The sequence below is a fragment of the Chionomys nivalis genome, chromosome 25, assembly GCF_950005125.1.
Source record: "Chionomys nivalis chromosome 25, mChiNiv1.1, whole genome shotgun sequence".
In the NCBI taxonomy this organism is placed as follows: Eukaryota; Metazoa; Chordata; class Mammalia; order Rodentia; family Cricetidae; genus Chionomys; species Chionomys nivalis.
The window spans coordinates 10,481,685-10,506,308 of record NC_080110.1 but is presented as its reverse complement, the minus strand read 5'-3'; the positions used below and the strand labels follow the sequence as shown (position 1 = coordinate 10,506,308).

At 44.8% G+C, this 24,624-nt stretch overlaps 1 protein-coding gene across 6 annotated transcripts in view; it reads left to right on the top strand.

The window, feature by feature from the left end:
* Socs2 (suppressor of cytokine signaling 2) overlaps nucleotides 1-24,624 on the top strand; it is a 229,332-nt gene that overhangs the window by 41,627 nt on the left and 163,081 nt on the right. The gene's annotated exons all lie outside the window — the stretch shown is intronic.

The window sequence follows — 24,624 nt, the reverse complement described above, 5'->3', positions numbered from 1 at the left end:
AGCTATGCTTTGGGCCAGCCTAAGCGTCCTTTTCGAGATGGCTTCATAGTCCACCTTGTCCTGTGCTCAGTCTTGCTTCCTTCAGGAATCCTGCATGTACCACCATGCCCTTGGTAAAGGAAGATCTTTACCATGACCCTGCTTACCAATTGAGTGTGTTTAAATGATTCGAGGGTAGTTGAACCTTTGGGGGTATTGGTTTGAGTCCTGTTCCACCTCCTTTGGTCAAACGCAGTGTAGATTCTGCATAGGAACTTCCTGGGTTTCTATCCTGGAGTTTATTTCTTCCTTTTCACTCTGTTCCATTTTCACTTTCCTGGTCTCATCCCTGTCTCCCTCCCTCCCTTTCTCCTCCATCCTTCCTCCTTCTCCGCCAGGTTCCTTTCTCTGGCTCTGATACTGGCTCTCAGGCGGTTGAGGAAGGAGGAGAAAGACTGGGGAAAGCGGTGACACGGGTGGGGACAGCTCCTTGGGTTTAGGCGTTGGTAACTCCAGCACCTTCCCTCTGAGGCCTGTGTGGACCTTTGGGCAAAGCCTTGCTGCACCAAGGAAACCAGTATCCCAAGGTGCTGCTAATTGCACGTCTGGCCTCAGAAGCAAGGTGACTTCTCATCCTGAATAAAAAGAAAGAGCCTTTTAAAGCAACAAAGCTCCCGTATAAACAGAGGGGAAAGAGAGCTCTCGTTTCGAGGGCCCATGAAAAATGGCCTCGTTGTTGTTAATTTCTCATCCCCAGAACAGTCTCCTGTAGTGAGTCCAGTGTTTTTGGTCTTTCAAAAAGGCTCCTTCTGTCCATCTCAGAGAAAGCACCAGGTTCAACTCTGGAGTTTGAGACTGCACTCTAGTGCCCGGGAGGCTGTGTCTGAGCTGAAGGCCTCATTTACCAGGAGGCATTTGCTAACTAACCCAGGGCCAAATGACACTCTGTGTGAGCACACTTTGAGTACCTCACGATACTGTGAAGGAATTGTCACTTGGTCCTCAGTGAAGCAGAGCTTCATAGTTAAAGTTGATATAAAAACAAATAAAGAAAAAATACTGCAAGACCAGTATAAAGCTTTAGAAAGTATTTTTCATTTCAGATGGATGTTTGGCCAACATCCTGGTTAGCTCTACAACTAATAACCAAATGTTCTTGTCATGCCTAAAAATGCCAGGTTTCTGTGTAAATCTCATTTCTTCACTGATATATGGCGAGCCTGAGAAGACTCATGAATGGGCCTGGGGGCAGTGAGGTGGACATTATTGTGCTGGATTAACTGGTACTTTTCTTGTTATTCTGTCTGAGGTCTCCCTCATTTCTCCAAACACGTGACACTCCGAGAATTGACACCAATAGGGAAAGTCTCCCATTCTCCCATCTGAGTGGAGAGGAAACTATACGTCCTTAATACAGGGCAGTTTTCTGCAGCAAATGGGCCTTTCCCTTTTCTGTAGAGGGCAGATGGATGAGGGGCCAGAAGAGGCTCCAAGGGGCTGCCCTTTTAATGGTAATAGATTATAAAATCCTTATAATATTTAGGGTTTACAGAGGTCTTAGAGTTGCCATATAATCAAATGTGAGAACTCGAGATTGTGGCCACCTTCTCAGCAAGATGTAGAAATCATGGTAAATTGTTTTGGAACAGAGACCGGCTCTTCACAAGCTTTAGGCTCAGCTACAGTCATTTTCCTGAAGCATAAGCCTTATAATCTATGTGAAACAGTGAGCTGTGACAAGCACATGTGCTTGCACATGCGTGAGCACATGCATGAGCACACACACACATGATGCCATCATCACAAAAACAAGGAGACAGATACAGTGTCTGATGTGATGTTACCATGAAGATATTAAGCCCATAAAACTCAGCACTTTGTTGTGTGTGTATGTGTGTGTGTGTGTGTGCGCATGTGTGTGTCACATCCTGCATGTGGAGGCAAGGTCTCTCACTCATCCTTAGGCATACTGATTCTGGCTAGTCTAGCAAGTCAACTTGCAAAGTCTCCTCCCAGGAGCCTGGATTACAGGTGGGCTAAAAATGCCCACCTGTTTTTACTATGGGTTCAAGGGATCTGAACTCAGTCCTTACGCATACAGGGCAAGCACTCTATCCACTGAGCCATCTCTCCATCCCTAGCTTTAATCTTCATTTTTCTGACCCTCTGTACTTCCAGTTGATCCTAGTAGGGTGGGGATGTAGTGGAGTCATTGCATCTAGGACAACAGTAGAAGGCATTCGTGTTTGTTGATGGTACCTAGACCTTGAAGAAATCATAGCAGAGAAATCATAGCTACCTAATAAGTGTGTGTGTCTGTGTGTGTGTTTGGGGGTATGTGCATGCAACTGGAAGCTGGAGTGTTTTTTGTTATTGTTTTGTTTTCTAGATTAATAAAAACACCTTTTGCTTGGGCTGGTGAAAGTGCTGGAAGGCAGATTAGAAAAACAAAGCCAAAAGCCAAGACACCGTTGCATTCCTGACATTTTATGAGTCACCTATGGCTGATCAGCCATAGCCACAGTAAACAAACATTCTGCTCACCCAGTGCTCCCAGTGCATCTGAATGGGGGCAGGGCGGGCTCTAGGGAACCAGCCTGGCAGTAACATTTGGCTTGACTTGCTCACGCTTTGGGGACCGCCTTACTAGTTCAGTTCTTCATCGTGACACGCAGGAAACACGAAGTGAAACTGAGGGTCTGTCCCGGGTGGCAATTCCATCCTGACCATGCATGAAGACGGGGATTTTATAGTCCCGCTGCAGCCTGGGGCCCCCGCTCCTCTGTGTGCCTGCCTGTAAAAGCAACACCAAACTGAGGTGTTTGAAGTTGGAAAACTGGCAACTCTTGTTGGTGTTTTCGGGACTTGGGAAGTGTAAGAGAGGGCTCGGGAGGTCTTGGTGATGCCGAATTCTCCAACGCTGTGCAGGTTCCACGGGAGTGTTTAGTTTGGAAGAACCGGTTAAGTTGCATATCCGTGAGGGGCTCGCTCGCGCGCGCGCTATCTCTCTCTCTCTCTCTCTCTCTCTCTCTCTCTCTCTCTCTCTCTCTCTCGCTCTCTCGCTCTCTCGCTCTCTCTCTCCTCTCTCTCTCTCTCTCTCTCTCTCTCTCTCTCTCTCTCTCTCTCTCTCTCCCTCTCAATAAAAACATTGCAGTGTGTTAAATGCTGTTACTGTAGGCAATCATTTGTTACCATGGCGGACTTAGTAACAAAATGAAGTTGAGAGTGTATTTGAGAAAATAATGATCACAGTGAAAATACAAAAGTTTAAGGATCTTTAGACACTGGTTAAAAAGAAACAAAACCTAAAGTAGGGGCTGGCTCAGTAGTTAGGAGAATGCCCTGCTCTTTCAGAGGACCTGGGTTCAATTCCCAGCACCTACATGGTGACTCACCACCATGCTGTAACTCCGGTTCCAAGCGTCTCACTAGGCATACACATGGTGCACAGAAAGGCATGCAAGAAGAAAAGAAAAAGACAGACAGACAGACAGACACACACACACACACCTTAAGTACCTGAAGTCTTGTGCCAGCCCAGGGTGGTGATTTGAATATTAATACACCCCATAGGTCTATGGATTTGAACACTTGGTCCTCAGCTGGTGATTTAATTTGGGAAGGTTGTGGAACCTCTAGGAGGTGGAGCCTTGCTGAAGGGAGAGCTTCATGGGGGTGGGGGTGGAGATTGAGGTCTTAAAGTGTGGTCCTACTTCCTGTTCTGGGGTTTTGCTTCTTGAGTGCAGATGAAATGTGATCGGCCAGCCTCATGTCCCTGTCACCAGGCCTTCCCCGCCCCACTAAGATGTCTCCCCTATGGAACTATAAACCAGAATAAACCCCTTTCTTCAAGCTCTCAGTTGCCTTTCCTCAGGATATTCTATCTCTAGTGCACAGAGCTGGCTGCTTCCCTTCCCCCACTGCACGGCCACCTGCCTAGTCTAATCACCATTAATCCTGGTTCAAACTATAGCAACATCCTCCACGGTTGCATGTTGTATAATCCATTGTTTAAATTTAGATTTAAAACATGGAGGCTGGGAGTGGTGATGCACACCTCTGATCCCAACACTTGGGAGGCAGAGGCCGGAGGGTCTCTAAGTTCAAGACCAGCCTGGTCTACAGAGTGAGTTTTAGGATAGCCAGGGCTACACACACAGAGAAACCTTATCTTCAGAAACCAAAAGCCAAAACCAAAACCAACCGAAAAAAACTGGTTCCGATTACTCCCCAGCCTGAATGTCTTCAATTTTTTCCTAGCCTTCCAAGCCAGAGTCAGAGACCTATTCCACAGCCTCCTGGAACCCACCATGAAACCCACCGTTCATCAGTCCCTGCTGCCTCTCTGGCCAGTTCCCAGCATGCTTTCTCAGTTTCACCAATTTCCAGCCCCTGTGCCCCACCCCCAGCCTTTTCCTGCTTCCTGTGCATCCATCCACACCTTCAGGATTCCACCGTGCACACGAACTTGGCACCGATAGCTGCCTCCTGTCCTTTTAGTACACGACTCAAATATTGCCTCCTTAATAGCCTTTCCCAAGCTGTTATTGGTTCTAGGGCCTTATTTTATTTTTCACTGTACCCAAGACACACACACGTGTGTGTGTGTATGTGTGTGTGTGTGTGTGTGTGTGTGTTTGAGAGACAGAGAGAGAGAGAGAGAACCCCAGGAAACATGAGCCTTGGCTATCTTGTACAAGATGTGTATCAGTCGGAGCACCAACAAGCAGCGGACAACATTCTCAAAATGCTTTAACTGAAAGGAAATTAACAAAAGAAACTGTGTGCAGGGCATAGGGGGGGGTTAAAGGAACCAGTGAAGCCTAGCGAAGAACAAAGTAGCCTTGCCGCCAAGTGGCAAGTCATCCTATCCCTAGGCCTGAAAGGATCAAGAGGAGGCAGCCGTATTAATCTGCTTTTCGTTCCTATGATGAAATACCCGAGACGGGATAACATCAGAAAGTTCAAGGCACCTGTCGATGGCCTTTTTGCTGGGAGAGTCCTGAGCTGGTGCTGCCTCTTGGATCATAAGGGAAGGTCCCACATGTGAGCGCACTTGGGGAGACTAAGTTTTCTTAATATCTCACAACAGGGATTAAATGGCAACAAGTGAACATGTGTGTGTATGTGTATGTTTATGTGACTCAGATCATATTCAGCCATACCAAGACCATGTCTAGAGATGGGAAATGCTGACATTGAGGATGAGGGGCTATGGCAGGGAGCGAGGGAGACAAGGCTTACTTTACACAGTTTCATTCCCCACTCACCCTTCTGTCAGTGTTTCCTGGCCAAACCCTACTCCAAGCCAGAGGTTAAGGAAGTAGAGGGAGTATGGCTCATACATGCCAGTCCCCTCCAGCTTCCTGGGGCACAAAGAGGGCAGGGAAGAACAGCTATCGGAGCTGGATGGAAGCAAACCAGCAGAACCAGCCAGTCCCTGCATGGGCATGCACCGACTGAGGAAGCCAAGGAAACCCAAGAGACAACAGATACCTCTAGAAGCATGGCTCAAGCGTCTGTAACGTACAGGCAGGCATCCTCTCCAAGTCTTCAGTCAGGCGTGGTGGCTCACAACTGTCATCTCAGCATTCAGGTTGCTAAGGCAGGAGGATCGCCATGAGTTTGAGACCAGCTTGGTCTCAAATTAAGTTTTAGATCCGCCTAGGCTACCAGTGTGAGGCCCTATCTCAAAAACAAAAACGGAAAAGTAGCCATCTTTAATTCTCCCAGGAAATCTGTGAGAGACAGCGTCACCCCTGTGTGTGGTCAAAGATCCTGAGACCTCAGAGGCTAACGAAGCTCTGTCAAAAGGAATCATGGCACCGAGATTACAAATGAGGCCCAGAGGTTTTTGTTTTTTTTTTGTTTTTGTTTTGTTTTCACTGAGTCAAGTTAAATATGTTTATATACTGCCAGTATTGACAAGGCCAGCAAAGACCCCACACGGGAAATGTCCCTCCATCCCAAGGTGCCTCTGCTTCAGCTTCTGTGGCTCTTAGCCTGCCTAGGGTCCACAGAGGAAGATGGCTTCCCCCAGCGGGAGACTCTAGTGACAGGCAAATGACATTCATGCTCCAAGCACCACCTATTGTTTTCCTTCATGTCCTTTGTGTGCAGGGTGTGTGGGTTTATTTTTATTATCTATAATTGTGTGTCTCTGTGTAGATATGTGCAAGTGAATGTTGATGCCCAGATCAGAAGAGATCAGAGGGGGTACTGGATTACTCAGAACTGGAGTTACAGGCCATATCACCACCCAACCTGGTGTCCTAACTTGAGTCCCTATAGAGCAGCACATGGTTTGAACCACTGAGAAGTCTCTCAAACCTTTAATATGTATTGTATGTTGAGCATATTCCTCTAAACCACACTCCCCACATCCTCTCCCACCTCCTATCTGTCTCACCTCTGCTTTCAGGTCTGATACATACATGATTTCGTGTGTCTCTATTAAATCCAGGAACCACATATAAAAGTGGGTTTTCTGCTTGTTTTGTTTTTTCGTTTGTTTGTTTTCTGAGGCTGGCTTAATTTATTTAGTATAATTGTCTCCAGTTGCATCCACCTCCCCACAAACAACATAACTTCGTTTTTCATTGTACACATAGATCACATTCTTTATTCATGCCTCCATGTTGGACACCAAGGTTGGTCCGTAGTCAGCCATTACAGAGTAGAACAGAGCCAAGATCACCAATGTGCAATCATCTCTGTGACGGCTTGATTTGAGTCCTTCAGGGAAACACCTAGAAGTAGGTCAAACGCTAAATCCATTGTTAGTTTTTTGAGAACCCTCTATACTGGTTTCCTTAGCGACCAGATCAGTTTACATTCCTACCGGTGGTATAGAAGGGCTTCCTTTTTCCCACATCCTGGCCAACATTTATTGTTTGTTTCCTTGATGTCTGTCATCCAGGCTGGAGCGAGATGGGATGCAACGCATTTTAACTCGAAGCTATCTGTTTCTTCATAATGTAATTATTAGGGAGCATCCCAGCTCTTTAAGTCTCTGGAGAGGCTGGGTTTCACTTGTCCCTTGTCATTACATCGGCAGCACTTGCCAGGTATCAATCAAGACCGTCAGCTCTTCAGCATCCTTTAGTGTTTAAGGAGAATTTATACGCGACACAAATTTGTACCCCTGTTTGCATCTGATATTGGATCATGAGTAGTTTTATTACCCAAGCTGTGTAAACAGCATTTTCAAAATTATTAGCATATGTCAGTTGTACACAGTAATGAGTACATGTCTACGATGTACTTGGATCATTTTTTTATCACCCCATCATCCTTCCTTATTCCCCTTTCTCCCTAATTCTAGACTCTTTATTCTTCCCAAACAGCATTCCCTTTACTTTTGTGACTTAAAATCTGGATTTCACACGTGAGGGGAAGTGTGTGATGTTTGTGGTTCTGAGGCTGAGCTGCTTCACCCAATGTCATGACCTCCCATTTCATCCATGGTCCTACGAATGACGTGATCTTTTTTCTTCATGGCTGAATAATTCTCCATCATGTACCCACAGTGTGCTCTCTGTATCTCTTTATCTGTGGATGAGAGCCCAAGCAGTTTGCTTAACCTAGCTGCTGTGAAAATTGTCATAGTACACAGCTCATCATCCGTGTTCTAGTAGTAACCATCGGGGTCTAAGTTACTTCAGGTCATTTTTTGTTGCTGGAAACTTAGGTATATTGTATCCCCCATTCCACTCAATGCCAGTGCGGTCAGGAGCAACATTCTGGAGTTGGATTTCTCCCAGTGGCATTACTTCTACGAGAGCGTCTGTCTTTAGGGAATACCTAGAAAGGATGATTAGGCTCAACAGCTGTAATTACATCAAATAGACTCAGCTTTGAGAATCTAATTTGTTTTGCAATCTAATCCATCTTGTTGTGGAAGAGTCAAAAGATCAGTGTTACCTGGTGTACACAGGTGGAAGAATACCTTTGCAAAACCCATTCATGCTTCTATCCCTGGCCCTCCATTCAACTTGCTGGAGGGTATAGCTTCTTCCTGGGAGGCTGTGGTCTTCTCTGAAGATATACCATTTCACCATCTGTAATGTGGCCTTGCCTGTTGGTGAGCTAAACCCAGAGGTCATTATGACTGCTTCAAGTCCCACCCACGTAGATTTCATTATTATGTTGGACATTGCAGAAGTTTTTGAGGTGTCAAAGTGAAATGTCAACTTCCATTGTACTTAAAAATACCAAACTGCCCCCATTAGCATCAGAAAATCCCCTGAAAGATGCCTTAAAGCATAGGGAGGGATGTGAGAAGGGAACTACAGAGGGAAGTTTCTGTCCTGCCCAGTCCCACAGCCATTCAGTCCAGAATAAGCACACAAAGGCTTATATTAATTATAGACTGTTTGGTCTATTAGCTTAGGCTTATTATTAACTAGTTCTTACAACCTAAATTAACCCATAATTCTTGTCTATATATAACCACGTGGCTTGGTAACTTTTCTCAGTGAGTCATTCTCATCTTGCTTCCTCTGCGTCTGGTTGGTGACTGCCTCTCAGCCTTTCCTCTTCCCAGAATTCTTTTAGTCTGGTTGTCCCACCTATACTTTCTTCATGACTACTGGCCAATCATTGTTTTATTAAACCAATAGAAGTGATAAATCTTTACAGTGTACAAGAGCATTATCCCACAGCAGGGAACCAACCATATTGGTTGAGCATCAGTGTAAATCTGGCTGGAAACCGTACCGCTTGTTTTGCAAGCACTGGCTGAGGATGGTGAAGCCGCTGCTTCATTGACTTCACTTCCTACTGCTTGAGCAGAGCAAAATTCTCAGTTTCTCTTCCTTACTTTCATGATCTGCCAAATAAGGTAAACATGCCATCTCCTTTCCAGTCCAAAGAAGCCTAAATCCATTTGTACATGAGGACACAGTTCAAGGAGATTAATGCCTGGAACATGTTAAACAGTGTGAATATTCGATATACCGCCTGCCTTAGGGTCACTGTTGCCGTGATAAAGCACCATGGTCAAAAGCTATTTGGAGAGGAAAGGGTTTATTTGGCTTACACATCTACATCATAGTCCACCTCAGGACATGGCTGGAACCTGGAGGAAGGAGCTCACGTAGAGGCCATGGAGGGGTGCTGCTTACTGGCTTGCTCTCCATGACCTGCTCAGTTATAGAACCCAGGACCACCAACCCAGGGACGGCACCACCCACAATAGGCTGGGCCCACCCCCATCAGTCATTAATCAGGAAAATGCCTCACTGCTGTGAAGCAATCCTTTTCTACATTATGGATATGTATTACTCTCATTTGTTAATAAAAAGTTGACAGGGCAGTAGCTGGGCAGGAAATTAGGTAGGACAGCCAAACTGAGAATGATGGGAAGTAGGAGGACGGAGTGGAGGGGGACACCAGCCAGCCGCCCAGGAAGCAAGACATGCTTAAGGACAGGAAAAGCCATGAGCCATGTGGCAGTGCATAGATTAATAGAAATGGTTAATTTAAGTTGTAAGAGCTAGTTAGTAATAAGCCTGAGCGTTTGGCCGTGCGTTTATAATTCATAGTTAGCCTCTGAGTTGGTTATTTGGGACTGACTGGTCAGGACAGGAAGCATCTGTTTACACCTCACAGAGTTGCCTACTGGCCAAGAGAAAATTCAAAATAGAAATGCTATAAAGGCATTTTCTCAATCGAGAGTCCCTTTCCCCAGAGGACTCCAGCTTGGGTCAAGCTGACATAAAACACCAACACAGCATTCGTCTTATTCCAAGTGGTTTTTTATTTTTTCCTTATGACTACTCTGCAGGACAGATCAGGCATTGAAAAACGGTCAGTCAGTGTCTATGCTCATCAACTCGGCCTGCAGCTCTTCCTTCAGTTAGAGCCCACATTTGAAATCCTGAAGTTTCATATAAAAGACCCAGATTTTCTTGAAAAAAAAAAAAAAAAATCTCATGTGGTAGCAACCAGCCTGAGGCAATGCCTCCGGCTTCTTGAAATGGGAGTCTTCCTTGCTGGCATGCCTCAGAATGTTAGAGATGGGTTTGCCTAGCGTGTGCAGGGCCCTGAGTTCCATCTCGAACACTGCAAGTGAGCAAACATATGGGAATTATGTCAGTGCGAGTAGTAGATACTGGAGCAATCGTTTTGGGCCATGACTTCCATCGTGGTTAAGATACCCAAGGTGGGACAGGATTAAAACAGTGGGGCTTATGTGTGTTTGAAAACTGTTGGTTCCTCATTGCTGCTGTTCCCCAACTGTCTGCTCTGATCACTTCAGGGTCAGCTCAGAAGGTCTCCTCATAGCTACCGCTTCATCCACTGGTTAGGCAAACTGCATACAAAGGCTCATACAGCATATACTCACACGCATACACACCGGCACACACTCACACACATACAATGCACACACACACAAAGTGAAGGACAGCATACCTTCTCAATGATGTATACGTTCTGTTTTCTGCAGCCATACATTTCCTTAAGAAAGAAAACCTTTATGCAAAACAAGCAACAACCAAAAGTTTGCGAGACAAGGTAGCCTGAGTAGTTTGTGCATGGGGCTGAGGCAGGAACTTCATGGACCAGATGGTCAGACTGTCTGGAAAAAAATAAAGAAGCCTGGCACAGTGGTTTAGTCCCAGCACTCAGTAGACAGAGGCAGGTGGATCTCTAGGAGTTTCAGGACAGCCAAGGCTACATAGTGAAACCCTGGCTACAAGCAGATCCTCAGAAGCCCACTAAAGAGCACACACACATACACACACACACACACACACACACACCTTAGTCTCATCTGTCAGCACCCTCCTTGCAAGAGAGAATCTTGCCTCATGTTCTCTGTTGCTCTGAGAAGAGACACAAGGTCTACCCATGGGCAAGAAGGGACAAGTCAGGTGGATAAACCTCCAACTGCCAGGCACTTCTCAGCCTGTGGGAACACACTCAGCTCCTGCTACAAAGCTAACTGGGGACACACAGTTTCCAAGAAAGAAGTTGTCTCTATTTTTAAACTAGACAAAAAGCCGTAGAAAACACATAACTTGTTCAATCCAACAAATAATTGCTTAAGAAGAAGGCTTGCCACATAGTAATCCTTCAGCAAATGTCAGCTCCCAATTCTCCGTCTTACGGGCAATTTGAGGAACAATTATTTTCCAAAATCACTTTGAGTTCCTTAGAAAGGTTTGAAGCGTCATGGGGACTTCACTGTTTGGAGTCTGAAATTCATTTGAGCCGGGCGGTGACAACGCACGCCTTTAATCCCAGCACCCTGCAGACAGGCAGGTGGTCTCTTGAGTTTGAGGTCTATAGCCTGATCTACAGAGTGAGTTCCAGGACAACCATGGCTTCCTAGAAAAACCCTGTCTTGAAGAAACAAAGACCAAAGGAAGAAAGGAAGGGTATTCACTGGAATCTTCCGTTCTTGTATGTGGACATGGACGTGTGTCGACCACAGGGAGCATGTGGAGATCAGCTTTCAGGAACCATTCTCTCCTTCCGCCACGTGGATCCCAGGGATAGAACTCAGGTTATCAGGCTTGAGTAGCACATACTTTTTTTAGGCCTGCCCTGGTAGATTTTCTGGTGGCTGCAGGAGCTCATGGGGGATGCCCTTTAAGATGCTCTACAGAGACAAAGCATGACCCTATAGGTCCTCACCATGGGCAGAACATATTTCCCCAAATTCACATGCTGGAACTTAATCGCAAGAGTGAGTGTATTGAGAGGCGGGGCCACCAGCAGATGTTGAGCCAGCCATGAGGGTGTCCAGCCCTCGGGAAAAGGATTGGTGACCTTATAGAAGGTTGTAGGGAACGGATGCTTGTTCCTTTTTGCACCTCTGGCCCTTCCACCGCGTGAGGGCTCCAATTCCAGCTGGGAAACCAAGACCAGGTCTTCATTTTGACTTCCCAGCCCCCAGAACTTTGAACCATGATTTTTGATGATAGATTATTCAGACTCGGGTGTTTTGGCAGCAGCTGAAGAGGTCTGGACCCTCCGCCCAGGACTCTTACTTCCCACCCTTCTGCCCAGAGTGGACAGGCAAGGAGTCAAGAGCCACAGTGAACATTACAATGTCTTCCACTGATTAGGCAAAGCTGTTGGCAGTTCTAACAAGACCCTAGAACAAGACCCGAGAAGGAGTTTGCTAGCAGCTAAGCCTTGGTATGGCTGTTGAATGTCCTGGCCAGCACATTTAACTGTTCCTTCTCAGCTCAGCTTTCTGGGTTGCCTTTCCAAAAAAGCAGGTTGGAGCCCCGCCCTTCACTATCCCCTGAGGTAATTTTTTAAAACTCCCAGCTGCGAGTGAAGGCCCCGTTTCCCCCCACCTCCGAGATCCTTAGACCTCTTGATCATTGGCTCATTCTGGGCTGGTAATTTCCCAGGCTGAATCATCCTGACTATCTGGCCATCTCCTGGGGGAGACGAACAGTTTCAAACATTCTCAGTGACTCATGCATCCTCTCTGGTTCTTCTATTTATTTTTTTGTTGATGTTACACACACAGAAAGTCATAGAATACCAACATTTTCCGTGGGCATGCCTTTACTTGAACTTTAGCTTCCTCTCAAACAGCTGAAAGAGAGGTCTAATTATTTCATCTTTAACCAGCTCCTAGGACTCAACCCTCCAAAGAGAGAGACTGTCTGGATGAGAAGGGAACAGTATACTGGTTTTTATGGGAGGAAAACTGCCTGGCACTTGATATGCGGGGCCACTTGCTTTGCTTCCTTTAGTGACTCTGGCATTGGAACCTTGCGTCTGAAACCCTGCAATAATGAGACTAACAGAGACAACAGAACAACCCTTCTATGACTTAAAGCAGTTCCAAAAACAGCATCCTAAGGACCAGGAGAACAAGACCCCATGATAATGTCAGCCTGAGGTTGGAGTCAGGTGCGCCTCTGAGAATAGCTAGTGCCTGGCTTTTAATTTCTGCAAAGACTTGGCTCTTGCGAGTTGAAGATCATTGCCTGGATCTTCTTAAGGCATATTTAAAACGAAACAACCCTTTTTGTGCTTACTCTGTTGCCCATTCGTATCTGTGGCTGCCATTTGTGTTACCAGGAACTGACTTGGGAGGTTCTTAAAGCGTTATCTCAGTCTCTGCTGTAGGTTGGTATGAGTGCCTCAGGCTGCCAGCTTCACAGCATGCCAGGCCTTCCATCCTCAGCCTGGCACCCTTACCCCACCTTATCTCGCTGGCTGTTTCTCCACTCCGCTGCACCCTCCTAACAGACTCTACAGTCCAGGCATACCTCATAATCACACAGTTGTCGACCGAGCCAGGACGCTCTCACGTCAGAGATTCTGAACACTCTGTTCTGTCCCAGCAAATTCCTCCTACCCCGTCTCCCCGGAGAACTCCTACTTATCCTTCATGGCCCAGCTCAAGAATTTTTTCCTCCCTGTATCTCTCCAAACAGCCCCAGAATGTCTGATCCACCCTGTACCTAATGTACAATCCTGTTACACAACCCTCTTGACCTCAGTCTCGGTTAAATGCTCTATTGGTAAGAAATTATTTTGCACTGTTTATATGTTTTTCATGACATGGCATGATGCGATCATAGAAAACATAGGAAGCCTATGGAGAAAAACCTCCCAAACTCTAGTAACAGACTCGAGTGGGCAGCTCGTTTCTGAGCTGGCATGCATGTGGGCGCACACCTGCACACTCAGATGAAACAGGGGTGTCTATCACGTGCCAGAGACAGGTCTGAGTAACCTAACAAATAGTTTGATATTTTTCTGTATTTTAAAACATCAGCTGTATTATTATAGCTTATATACCATACAACCACTCATTTAAATTATAGAATAAATGCAATGAGTTTTGCTACACAGTTGTTAATGCACACAATTATTTTGTGAACGTTTGTCCCTCTTACCCTTGGACAATTTCTGTTTCCCATGTATCCTACCCCTAGCCGACCCTAGGCTTTTCTGCCTGTCTAGACTTGCCTGGTCTGCTCATTTCATACAAATGGAATTATCCACCATTTAGCTCTTTGTGCTCCTCCTGCTTTAACCTTGTGAGAACAAGTATACAGGTGGGTGGCGCCGTTTCTGGCTAATAATTCCTTCTTATGTTGTTGGTTTGGTATTGTTTATACCTGTTGAGGATTTTGTGACTATATACAGAAGTTTTCTTTCCTTGCTATCTCTGTCTTATTTGGTTCTCAGCAGCATGACAGCCTCACAGAAGGAGATGGGAAGCAGTCTCTACTCTTATACCTTTTATGAGTTTCTGAGGAAATAATAATTATTATTATTATTTTAAAAATCTATAAAGTGTGCCAGTAAGACTATTAGTTGTTTTTTAATCTATAGATAATTCTAAAATTGCTAATTGCCTTGAAATGAAGATTTTTATTATTATTCGAATATTGTGAGGTCAACAACTTAAGAAATAAGTCTGCGGACAGGACAGTTTGTAACTTACGGCTCCCAAGAGGACCAAGCCGCAGGGAAACATCAAAGGCCACATGGGGAAATATCAGGGCGGTCAGGGAGTAAAGGGGTCAAGGGGAAAAGTCGGGCAAGAGACTTTACTGCAGCTTCTGAGGGGAGAATAGCTGATGAAGAGTGAGCAGGGTCAGGATTCCCTGATAGGAATGACTTGGGGCCCTTGAATTGTTTATCAATGGTTTGGTACCTGGTACTGCTGTGGTTAGGACAGAAGATAGCACAGGACTGGGGATGTGTAGCTTAGGGGTCGAGTGCTTGCTTAGCATGCCAAAGACCCTGGCTTTGATGAAGGCAGTATAGGATGTGGGTTTATTAGTTGGCACAAGTCAAATCTTGCTAGCTGTAGGAACTGGTAGCCTGGGATTGCCTCTCTCTATGCCCACGAGACCTCAGGTTTCAGGTAATCAGAAATGGTAATTCTCTTTAATATTTCTTATAAGATAAATATGCAAGTTTTGCATTGAGTCTTGTTTCATTTAATAGCTTCTAATATTTCTTGTCAACTTAAAAATATGAGTTAAAAGCCGGGTGGTGGTGACGCATGCCTTTAATCCCAGCACTTGGGAGGCAGAGGCAGGTGGATCTCTGTGAGTTCGAGGCCAGCCTAGTCTACAAGAGCTAGTTCCAGGACAGGAACCAAAAGCTATGGAGAAACCCTGTCTCAAAAATCCAAAAAAAAAAAAAAATGAGTTAAAGTTGGGTGTGGTGACGCATGCCTTTCTTCTCAGGATGCCAGAGGCAGCAGTCGGTGGATGTCAGTGAATTTGGAACCATCCTGGGCTACATAGAGAGTTCCAAGACAGCTGCATAGAGACACCCTGTGTTAAAAAGCAAAGCAAAACAAACAAAAACCCCAATTAATATTTACATGAGATTGTTCTTCCTTGTTACAAATGATGCAATCACTAACTTTACATATACATCATCTAGGAAGCATTTGTTTTTGTTTTTTGTTTTTTGACACAGGGTTTCTCTGTTTAACAGCTCTGACTGTCCTGGAACTAGCTCTGTAGACCAGGCTGGCCTCGAACTCACAGAGATCTGCCTGCCTCTGCCTCCTGAGTGCTGGAATTAAAGGCATACGCCACCACCGCCCGACTTCTTTTTCTTATTTATTTAGGTATTTCTCAGACTCGTGTCAAACTTCTAGAAGCAAGTGAGTCACCTACCTAAGCCCGCTACTGGGCCTACCGGTATGTGTTACCTTGTTCAGCTGATATGGTTCTCCCCTGCCTTTATTATTATTATTATTATGCCGTGTGTGTCCATGATGTGTGTCCATGTGTGTCTCCTTCCACCACATGGGTTCTGGGCATCAGATTCAGCTTTACAGACTCAGCTGCGTGCGCCTTTGTCCACCAAACTCTCTTATCAGCCCTCTTTTCCTTCTGACGCACAAGTAGTTTTAAAACATAGCTAGGTCTGAAATAATTCCTACAATCCCACAATTCCATTCCAAAGTGGCTCGCCCTACACATTCACCTCCTTCTCAAGTTCATCACAGCAGATGCATCGGTTCTCTGTGCATTGGTCTTTCTGTGTGTGTGCCTGCGAGTTCACACACACACACACACACACACACACACACACGCACACGAGAGAGGGGAGGGGGCGGGCAGGGAGGGAAGGGGTAGGCATGGTTTTGGCCTTATATCAGGGAGGTCTTCCTTTTTTTTTTTTTGGTTTTTCGAGACAGGGTTTCTCTGTAGCTTTTGGTTCCTGTCCTGGAACTAGCTCTTGTAGACCAGGCTGGTCTCGAACTCACAGAGATCCGCCTGCCTCTGCCTCCCGAGTGCTGGGATTAAAGGCGTGCGCCACCATCACCCGGCCAGGGAGGTCTTTCTTACTTTCTAGGATGGCTAAGCGTTCTCCCAAGTCATAATTTAAGCTTATTCCTCTTTAAGCTGCCACACTGATTTCCAGGGCCAGTGAACAGATGGTCCGTGAGTCCCTACTGTGTGTCGGGCCCTAGTGTTCAGAGGCACATTCTCGTAGAGCATCGCCACCACCATAAGGATGAATAAAATTTACCACCCCATTTTGAAGAATGTATAATTCCCATCCTCAAGAATACAAGCTTAGAAGAGGACTTACTGAGTTAAAAGACTCTTGACATGAAATTGTTTTCTAAGAAGTGGGATCAATCTCCTTTCCCGGGAGAAGTGTGTAAGAATGCTTACTAACATGCAGATAGGACCTTTCAATTTTAATTTTCATTTTTATATTATTTTGAAACCGAGTGCTTTTTCTGTTCCTTTAGAGAACCGTGACTAATACCACATTTATTAGACGATTGTATTTTCTTACTGGATTACAAAATTTTTGTGCTTTTGCTAGCTTTTCAATAAGATCTATTTTTGTGTTGTATTTATTTGCATGAATGATATATTGTTTCTATTTTCCTTTTAGAGTTTCCAGTTGAAAATATTATTTTGTATTTGTTTTGTGCATTTAGTTAAAAATATTTTATCATTATTTTATGTGTATGAGTATTTTGCCCGCATGTGTGTTTGTGTACTACATGTGTGCCCAGTGCCTGCAGGGACCATAGGTGTCAGATGTCCCAGGACTGGAGTTGCAGACAGTTGTGAGCTGTCATGTGAGTTCTGGGAATCAAGCCTGGGTTCTTTTGTAGGGATAAGTCCTGCCCCTTAGGGGGCATGTTCGCCTCGAACTCCTGATCCTCCTGCCTCTGCCTCCTTCAGCAAATCCTACCGGCGTGCGCCACCACAACCGGCATTTTTAAACGGCAAAGCTTTTTTCCTGCTACGGCTGAAAACAAACAAGCATACAGCCAGCTTTTATCAATACCATTTAAGTGTTTCGTGGCAGGACCTCTTAATGAGCTGCAGGGTTTTGCAGCTGAAGCTGAGTCAGGAAGCCTCTCTTAGATGAGAGCTCTTGCTTGCCTGTAGCAGGTAGAGCAGACCGGAGAAATTGCTGCTACCAAGAAAACACACTTTACAAAGGAGGATCACGAGTTCGAGGCGAACACGCCCCCCAAAGGGTGGGACTTATCCCTATATCTCGAGGCGAACACGCCCCCTAAGGGGCGGGACTTATCCCTACATCCTTTGACAGAGCAGCCAGGGTTCTTAGATGTTGAGCCATCTCTCCAGCCTCTGTGCATTTAGTTTCCATGAATTATTATTATTGTCATTGTTATTATTATTATTTTCAGACAGGGTTTCTCTATGTGGCCCTGGCTGTCCTGGAACTAGCTTTGTAAACCAGGCTAGCTTTGAGCTCACAAAGATCCACCTGTCTCTCCTGAGTACTGTCTCCTGACTGCTTCAATTAAAGGTGTGCACCACCAATGCCTGGCTAATTTTCGTGGATCTTTGATAGACAGATTTTTTAAAAATTCACTTTAATAAAGGCAGCATCCAGAGTTCCCTCCATCGCTGTTTCTTTTCTTATGCTTTTACTACAAAATTCTTCCCTGAATCAATCCAGAGTAATAATCTTCTGTTTACCTAGTTATTGGACTCTCTCTTGCACCCTCCATTCTCGCTCCCCTCCGTTCTCCTACTGTTTTATGAAATAAGGTCCTCCCTCTACAACCCAGACTGGTCTCTAACTCATAATCCCCCTGCCTCTGCTTCCCGAGTGTGAGGAAGGTGGAGATTCGGCATACGCTTGCATACCAGCCCTGCTTCCTTTTAACATCAAGAAATCCAAACCAAATGACAAGAGTTATGGGGAGCAGAGGAAGACCTGATTTTATTATCTTTCCTCAAAGCACACTCACAGACTTCACTGAGCAAGTTCCCCTGTGTCTGGTGCCACGGTCTGTCTCCACTCACCATTCACATGGGGCCCTGCCATTCATGGACAATTTTGACTTTTCTCAGAGATCCCACTCCCATTTTGGTTACAGTATAGACATTAATATCAATATGCTTGATAGAGACCTTAAATAATGTCTAGATCCCTACAGAATAAGTGTAAAATGGACATTTAATGGTAAAAATCATATAGATCATTTAAAAAATATTGATGGATGGATGGATGGATGGATGGATGGATGGATGGATGGATGGATTTGTGTGCATGTGTGTGGGAATGCAGGTTCTTTACTTTCACTATGAGGGTCCTGGGTACCAAAATTAGGTTGCCAGGTTTGGTGACAAATGCCTTTTCCCACTGAGCCATTTTCTGCCACACAGGTAATTTTCACCCTTATTTCTTATTGATCAGTCTTAGCAGGTTCTATACTTTGGGCCTTAAGCATCCCCTAAAGGTCCACGTATGTAAGACTTGAACCCCCAGACTCTATAGGGGAGTGGTGGAACCTTCAAGAAGCATAGGAGGTTAGGTCCTTATGATGCCCTGTGCTGCCACAGGCCCAAAACTACGAAGACAGTGCAGCCACAGACTGAAATGTCCGAAACCCTGAGCCCACACAAGCTTTCCTCCTCAGAAGTTGGATTTTCTCAAGGATTTCGTCACCGTGGTGGAGAGCTAATCCGTGAAGGTTGTGTCTGTTTTGTTTACCGTTTCAAAAAACCCTTCTTTGGTTCTTTAGTCTTCTCTTTCCCATGATAGCTCTGCCATTATTTTCCAGTGCTTGATTGGGTGGAACCCGGTTACTGTATTGATTAAGCTTGGTACCTTTTTCCAATACGCAGCTCTCTGGTTTTTGTGCTTTGGGGGCATTAAATTTCATTTTATCTGGAAAGTATCCCTAAGCCTTTTGCCTTCCTGGGATAACACTCATCTCTACTCCTCCCATAAACTTTTGATCTTAGTTTCACAAACCTGACTCTTCCATTCCCTACAGTACACTTAATAGAAGAGAGATAATTTAGTTAGGTATAAACTTCAATCTAACGCAGTCTGTCTAGTCCCTCCTCAAGTTGAAAAAAAGATACCTCTAGTTCTCCTACAAGTCTGTGAATTCTCTGATGACTTTAGACATTTTCACAACCTCGGTCAGTTTTGCTTGTTTGTCTTTCTTCCGGGGCTGCTGTTCTAGATGTGCACACCCTCCAGGTCTCTAAACACCCTAAACACTTTCAGCTCAGCAGGTTGTTCTCAATTATTGAGTTTTTCAACTATGTGATTTGTAACCAGTTTTGTTTTCTATTTCTTCCTTACTTTGTTAGGTCTTCTTTTTTCTTTTTCTTTTCTTTTTTTTTTAAACCAATATTGTGCCTTGATTTTTAATTTTTATCAAGCATGTTATTGGCCAATGTCAACAATCCTGTCTCCTCTTTTTGCTGTCTTTCTTTTTGTGATTTTCTCCACTTCACATCTCCTCAAACCTACAGCAACAGCCTGCACAGTAGACATAGTGGTGAATTAGGTCCTGGGAGAGGATGGGGGCCCCTTTTCACAGGCTGCTAATGAAGACAAGGCTGTTATGTCTACCTGGCAGAGGAATTATTCTTCTTCTTCTTCTTCTTCTTCTTCTTCTTCTTCTTCTTCTTCTTCTTCTTCTTCTTCTTCTTCTTCTTCTTCTTCTTCTTCTTTTTCAAGACAGGGTTTCTCTGTGTAGCCCTGGCTGTCCTGGAACTCACACCTCAAGCCCGGATGGCCTCAAACTCAGAAGTCCATCTGCCTCTGCTTCCTAAATGCTGAGATTAAAGGTGCCACCACTATCCTGCTAGGGGATTTATTCTTTTATCCTCCATATCCTGTTTGGTCAGCTCAACTCCTAGGTAGCTTAACACAGAAACGACTTTGTAAGATCACATGAAAGTACAAGGAAGAACAGGTCCAGGACTTTGGCATCAACAGCTCAAGTGATGAAATAGGCACCGATAGGAGGAATTCTGAGAAAAGCATTAGCCTCACCTCAGTTTTAGGGTCATTCACTGTGCCTCCGGGCAGAGGACAGCCGGTTGGTGAAAGCGGTGGTTAAGTATATACTTAATTCATTTTTTTCCTCTTGTGCACATGCATGTGTGCATGTGTGCATATGTACGCAGGTGTGTGGCGTCCATGTGTGTATGCATGTTCACCTGTATGCGTGTGTGCGTGAGTGTGTACCTTTGTGCATATATATGGAGGCCCAAAGTTGATGTCAGGTGCCTTCTTTGATCACTCTCCACTGTCTCCATTATAACTATTAAGGCAGAACTCGCCAATTCTAGTTAGTCTAACAAGCCAGGGAGTCCCCTGTTCTGCTCCCTCCCATTCTAGTACTGGGATGACATGGCAGGTTTTATGTGGGTACTGTGACTCTCCACATCAGCCCTCAGGCTTGCAAGGGAAGCGAGCACCCTAGCTCCCATACTTGACCCCCGACAATAGTTATAACGTCTGGGATAAGCATTTTGCATTTATTAAGTATCCATCATAGCAGGACACCTAAGACAATCAATTTATCAAAATAAACAATTCCTTCTGGCTTGCAGTTTTGGAAGCGCCAGTCCATGGCTATTTAGCTCATTGCGTTGGAGTCTGTGGTGAGGCATCATGGTCCACAGTGCATTGTGAAGCCGCACTGTTCATTTCAAGGCTGGGAAGCCAAAAGGAGGAGAAGGGGAATGGATCCTACAGACCCATTTGAGGGCACACCCCCAATGACCTAAAGATCTCTTCATTGTGCCCTCTCTCTTAAAGTTTCCTCAAGATTCCAATAGCGTCACCCGGAGGGATAACACTTTAGTGTGTGGACATTTACGATCAGAACAACAGCCCATCTTACTGTCATTCAGTTTCAAAAATACTAAATAAAATACTAGCAAATCGGATCCCAGTACACATCAGAACCATCATCCACCATGACCAAGTCGGCTTCATCCCACAGATGCAGGGATGGTTCAACATATGAAAATCTGTCAACATAATCCACCATATAATCAAGCTGAAAAATAAAAACCACATGATCATCTCATTAGATGCTGAAAAAGCTTTTGACAAAATACAACATCCCTTCATGATAAAGGTCTTGGCGAGAGCAGGGATACAAGGAACATACCTAAACATAATTAACGCAATATACAGCAAGACAACAGCCAACATAAAACTAAATGGAGAGAAACTCCCAACCATTCCTCTGAAATCAGGAACAAGACAAGGTTGTCCACTCTCTCCATATCTATTCAATATAGTTTTTGAGGTCCTAGCTAGAGCAATAAGACACCAAAGGGAGATCAAGGGGATACAATTGGAAAAGAAGAAGTCAAACTCTCACTATTTGTTGATGATATGATAGTTTACATAAGTGATCCCAAAAGTTGTACCAAGGAACTTCTACAACTCATAAACACTTTCAGCAATGTAACAGGATACAAGATTAGCTAAAAAAAAAAAAAAAAATCAGTAGCCCTCCATCTTTACACAGATGATAAAGGGGCTGGGGAAGAAATCAGAGAATCAACACCCTTCACAATAGCCACAAATAGCATAAAATATCTTGGAGTAACTAACCAAACAAGTGGAAGACTTGTATGACAAGAACTTTAAATCTTTGAGGAAAGAAATTGAAGAAGACACCAGAAAGTGGAAAGACCTCCCATGTTCTTGGGCAGGCAGAATTAATATAGTAAAAATGGCAATCCTACTGAAAGCAATCTACAGATTCAATGAAATGCCCATCAAAATCCCAGCAAAATTCTTCAAAGACCTTGAAAGACGGTACTCAACTTCATTTGGAAAAGCAAAAAAACCCAGGATAGCCAAAACAATCCTATGCAATAAAAGAACTTCTGGAGGCATCAGAATCCCTGACTTCAAACTCTACTGCAGAGCTACAGTACTGTAAACAGCCTGGTATTGGCATAAGAACAGACAGGAGGACCAATGGAACTGAATAGAAGACCCAGATATCAATGGTTAAGGAAAATGTGATACATTTATACAATGGAGCACTACACAGCAGAAAAAATAGCGGCATCTTGAATTTTGCAGGAAAATTGATGGAGCTAGAAAACATTATTTTGAGTGAGGTAACCCAGATACAGAAAGTCAATTATCACATGTACTCATTCATAGGTGGTTTTTAAACATAAAGCAAAGAAAGCCAGTCTACAAACCACAATCCCAGAGAACTTAGACAGCAATGCGGACACCAAGAGAGACTTACATAGATCTAGTCTACATGGGAAGTAGAAAGTTGAAAAAGACAAGATCTCCTGAGTAAATTGGGAGCATGGGGACCTTGGGAGAAGGCTGACGTGGGGAGGGGAGAGGCAGGGAGCAGAGCAGAGAAAAATGTAGAGCTCAATAAATATCAATAAAAAAGATTGAACGACAGCCCATCTTACTGTCATTCAGTTTCAGTACTATCACTGGGGAACTAGGGCCCTGCCTCAGAGTGCTGTTGCTTGGAAACTAGGAGATAATATGTAAAGTTTCAGACATGACCCACAGTTGGATTTTTTTAATTTTTTTTTTTTTTTGACAGGGTCTTATTGGGTAACTCTGGCTGGCCTGGAACTCTCTACATAGTCCAAACTGGTCTCAAACTCACAGAAATCTGCCTGCCTCTGCCTCCTAAGTACTGCAATTAAAGGTGTATATCACCATACTTGGCCTTCATAATTAGAGTTTAATAAATTATCGTTAATATTCCTAACTATTCCCCAATCATTTTTCTTTCCATAGGAAATCATACCCATGGGACAAAAATGAATGAATATGATCAACTTTCAGGGACTGTGAATAACTTTTCATTTCATATGTCGGTGCGCTCATACTTAGGTTCTTCTCAGTCTGAAATTCATGCATATCCGAGATTCAAGACATCTTCCACCCTCTCCTCCTACACGCAAGTCGAAGCTTTCTGTGTTTGTAATCGATCTCACTTCGTTTCCCGCCTGGGTCCCAGAGCACAGGCCGAAGGTGCGGGCTGTGCCCCTGCACAGGAGCGTTCACGGCTGCGGGTCTGATAGCTGCTGCGGAGTTTTCATTATTTGTTTGCACCTCCTGTTCCTTCGCCCTTCTTTTGCGCTACATGCTCCCGCCCCCGCCCCCGCAAACAGCTGCTATTGTTGGCTTCTGCCTTATTATTCTTGCGAACACTGGGAACCGTTCTTTGGTCCAAAGTCTTCCCAGCTGGCTCTTGGCTAGTATTTTCCAAAACTGAGAAGTTTTACAGTTCCCAGTCTCTCACATCAGCTGTGCTTTCTGTATTAGAGATAGTCATGGCACACTCAAAGGCTCTGTGAGTCATTCCCTCCCTTCCACCATGGCTTTAAAAGGGACAGAGAGTTCAAACTCCTAAGGCAGACAGTGACGGATCACTTAGTTCTTTTCTGCTTGGTGGGATGACTTGCGTCAAAGATGCTCTTGTCTACTCCACCTCTGGGTCCTAATTTGTTCTTGAAGTCCACGTGGTACATGCAGTTGTTTTCTAAGTTGTCTTCTGTTTTTATTTCTCTGCGAATAATTCTTAAGGAGTTCCAGACTTTGGAATGGGTACCAGACTTTGAAATCTCATGGACCAAAAGTTCAAAACAACATCATCCACGAAAAAGTTGGACAGTAACATTCTGTTACATTGTATGGGGGGGGGGTAAAAGAAGAGTCGGGGGGATATCATCTTTATTAGTACAGTATCATAGAAGAATAGTTCATATCGAAATCGAAACCAAGGAAATAATCCTAGAATAAAGGAACATCCTTCAAGCAGAGTGCATTTAAAAGAGAAACCAGCTATGTGGTGCTTTTCCTATGCTCTGCTCCGGACTAGAAAAACCCTCTCAGCCACCCGCTGAAGGAAGGGCTCCCCCTACACCCTCTTTTGAGGTTGTCCTGAGCCCTCTTTCCTGATGCTGTCTTTATCAGGTCAAGGTTGTTCCTACCCCACACTTTCCCTTTTTGCTTTAGCAACATTTACAGGCCTTTCTCCCGGCAAAGGAATCAGTGCCGCTGGAGAGAGCCTTGGCCATCAATTCTGCTAGCCTGCGTGGCAAAGGAGCTGGTGATGGGAAAGCCGGCAGTGGTAGCAGCTGTGAGCTCTGCGGAAACAGAGCAGCTGCTCACTGTCATTCCAGGGCTCTCTCATCATTCATCACGCACAAGGGTATCCGAGGTGCCCTCCTGCATCCCTGTCCTAGCTCTCACCTGGGCAGAGGGAGCCTGGTACCCTTCATCTTGGTACCATTTGTCTTATTCTCTTCAGGGGCCGTTTGTCAGGTCTTTACATCAGATTCTGGCCTGTGGCCCAATGTCACACACACAATACAGGGCCACACAAGCCAGGATTCCCACTTGGCTTCCCTCAGATTTTTCTTC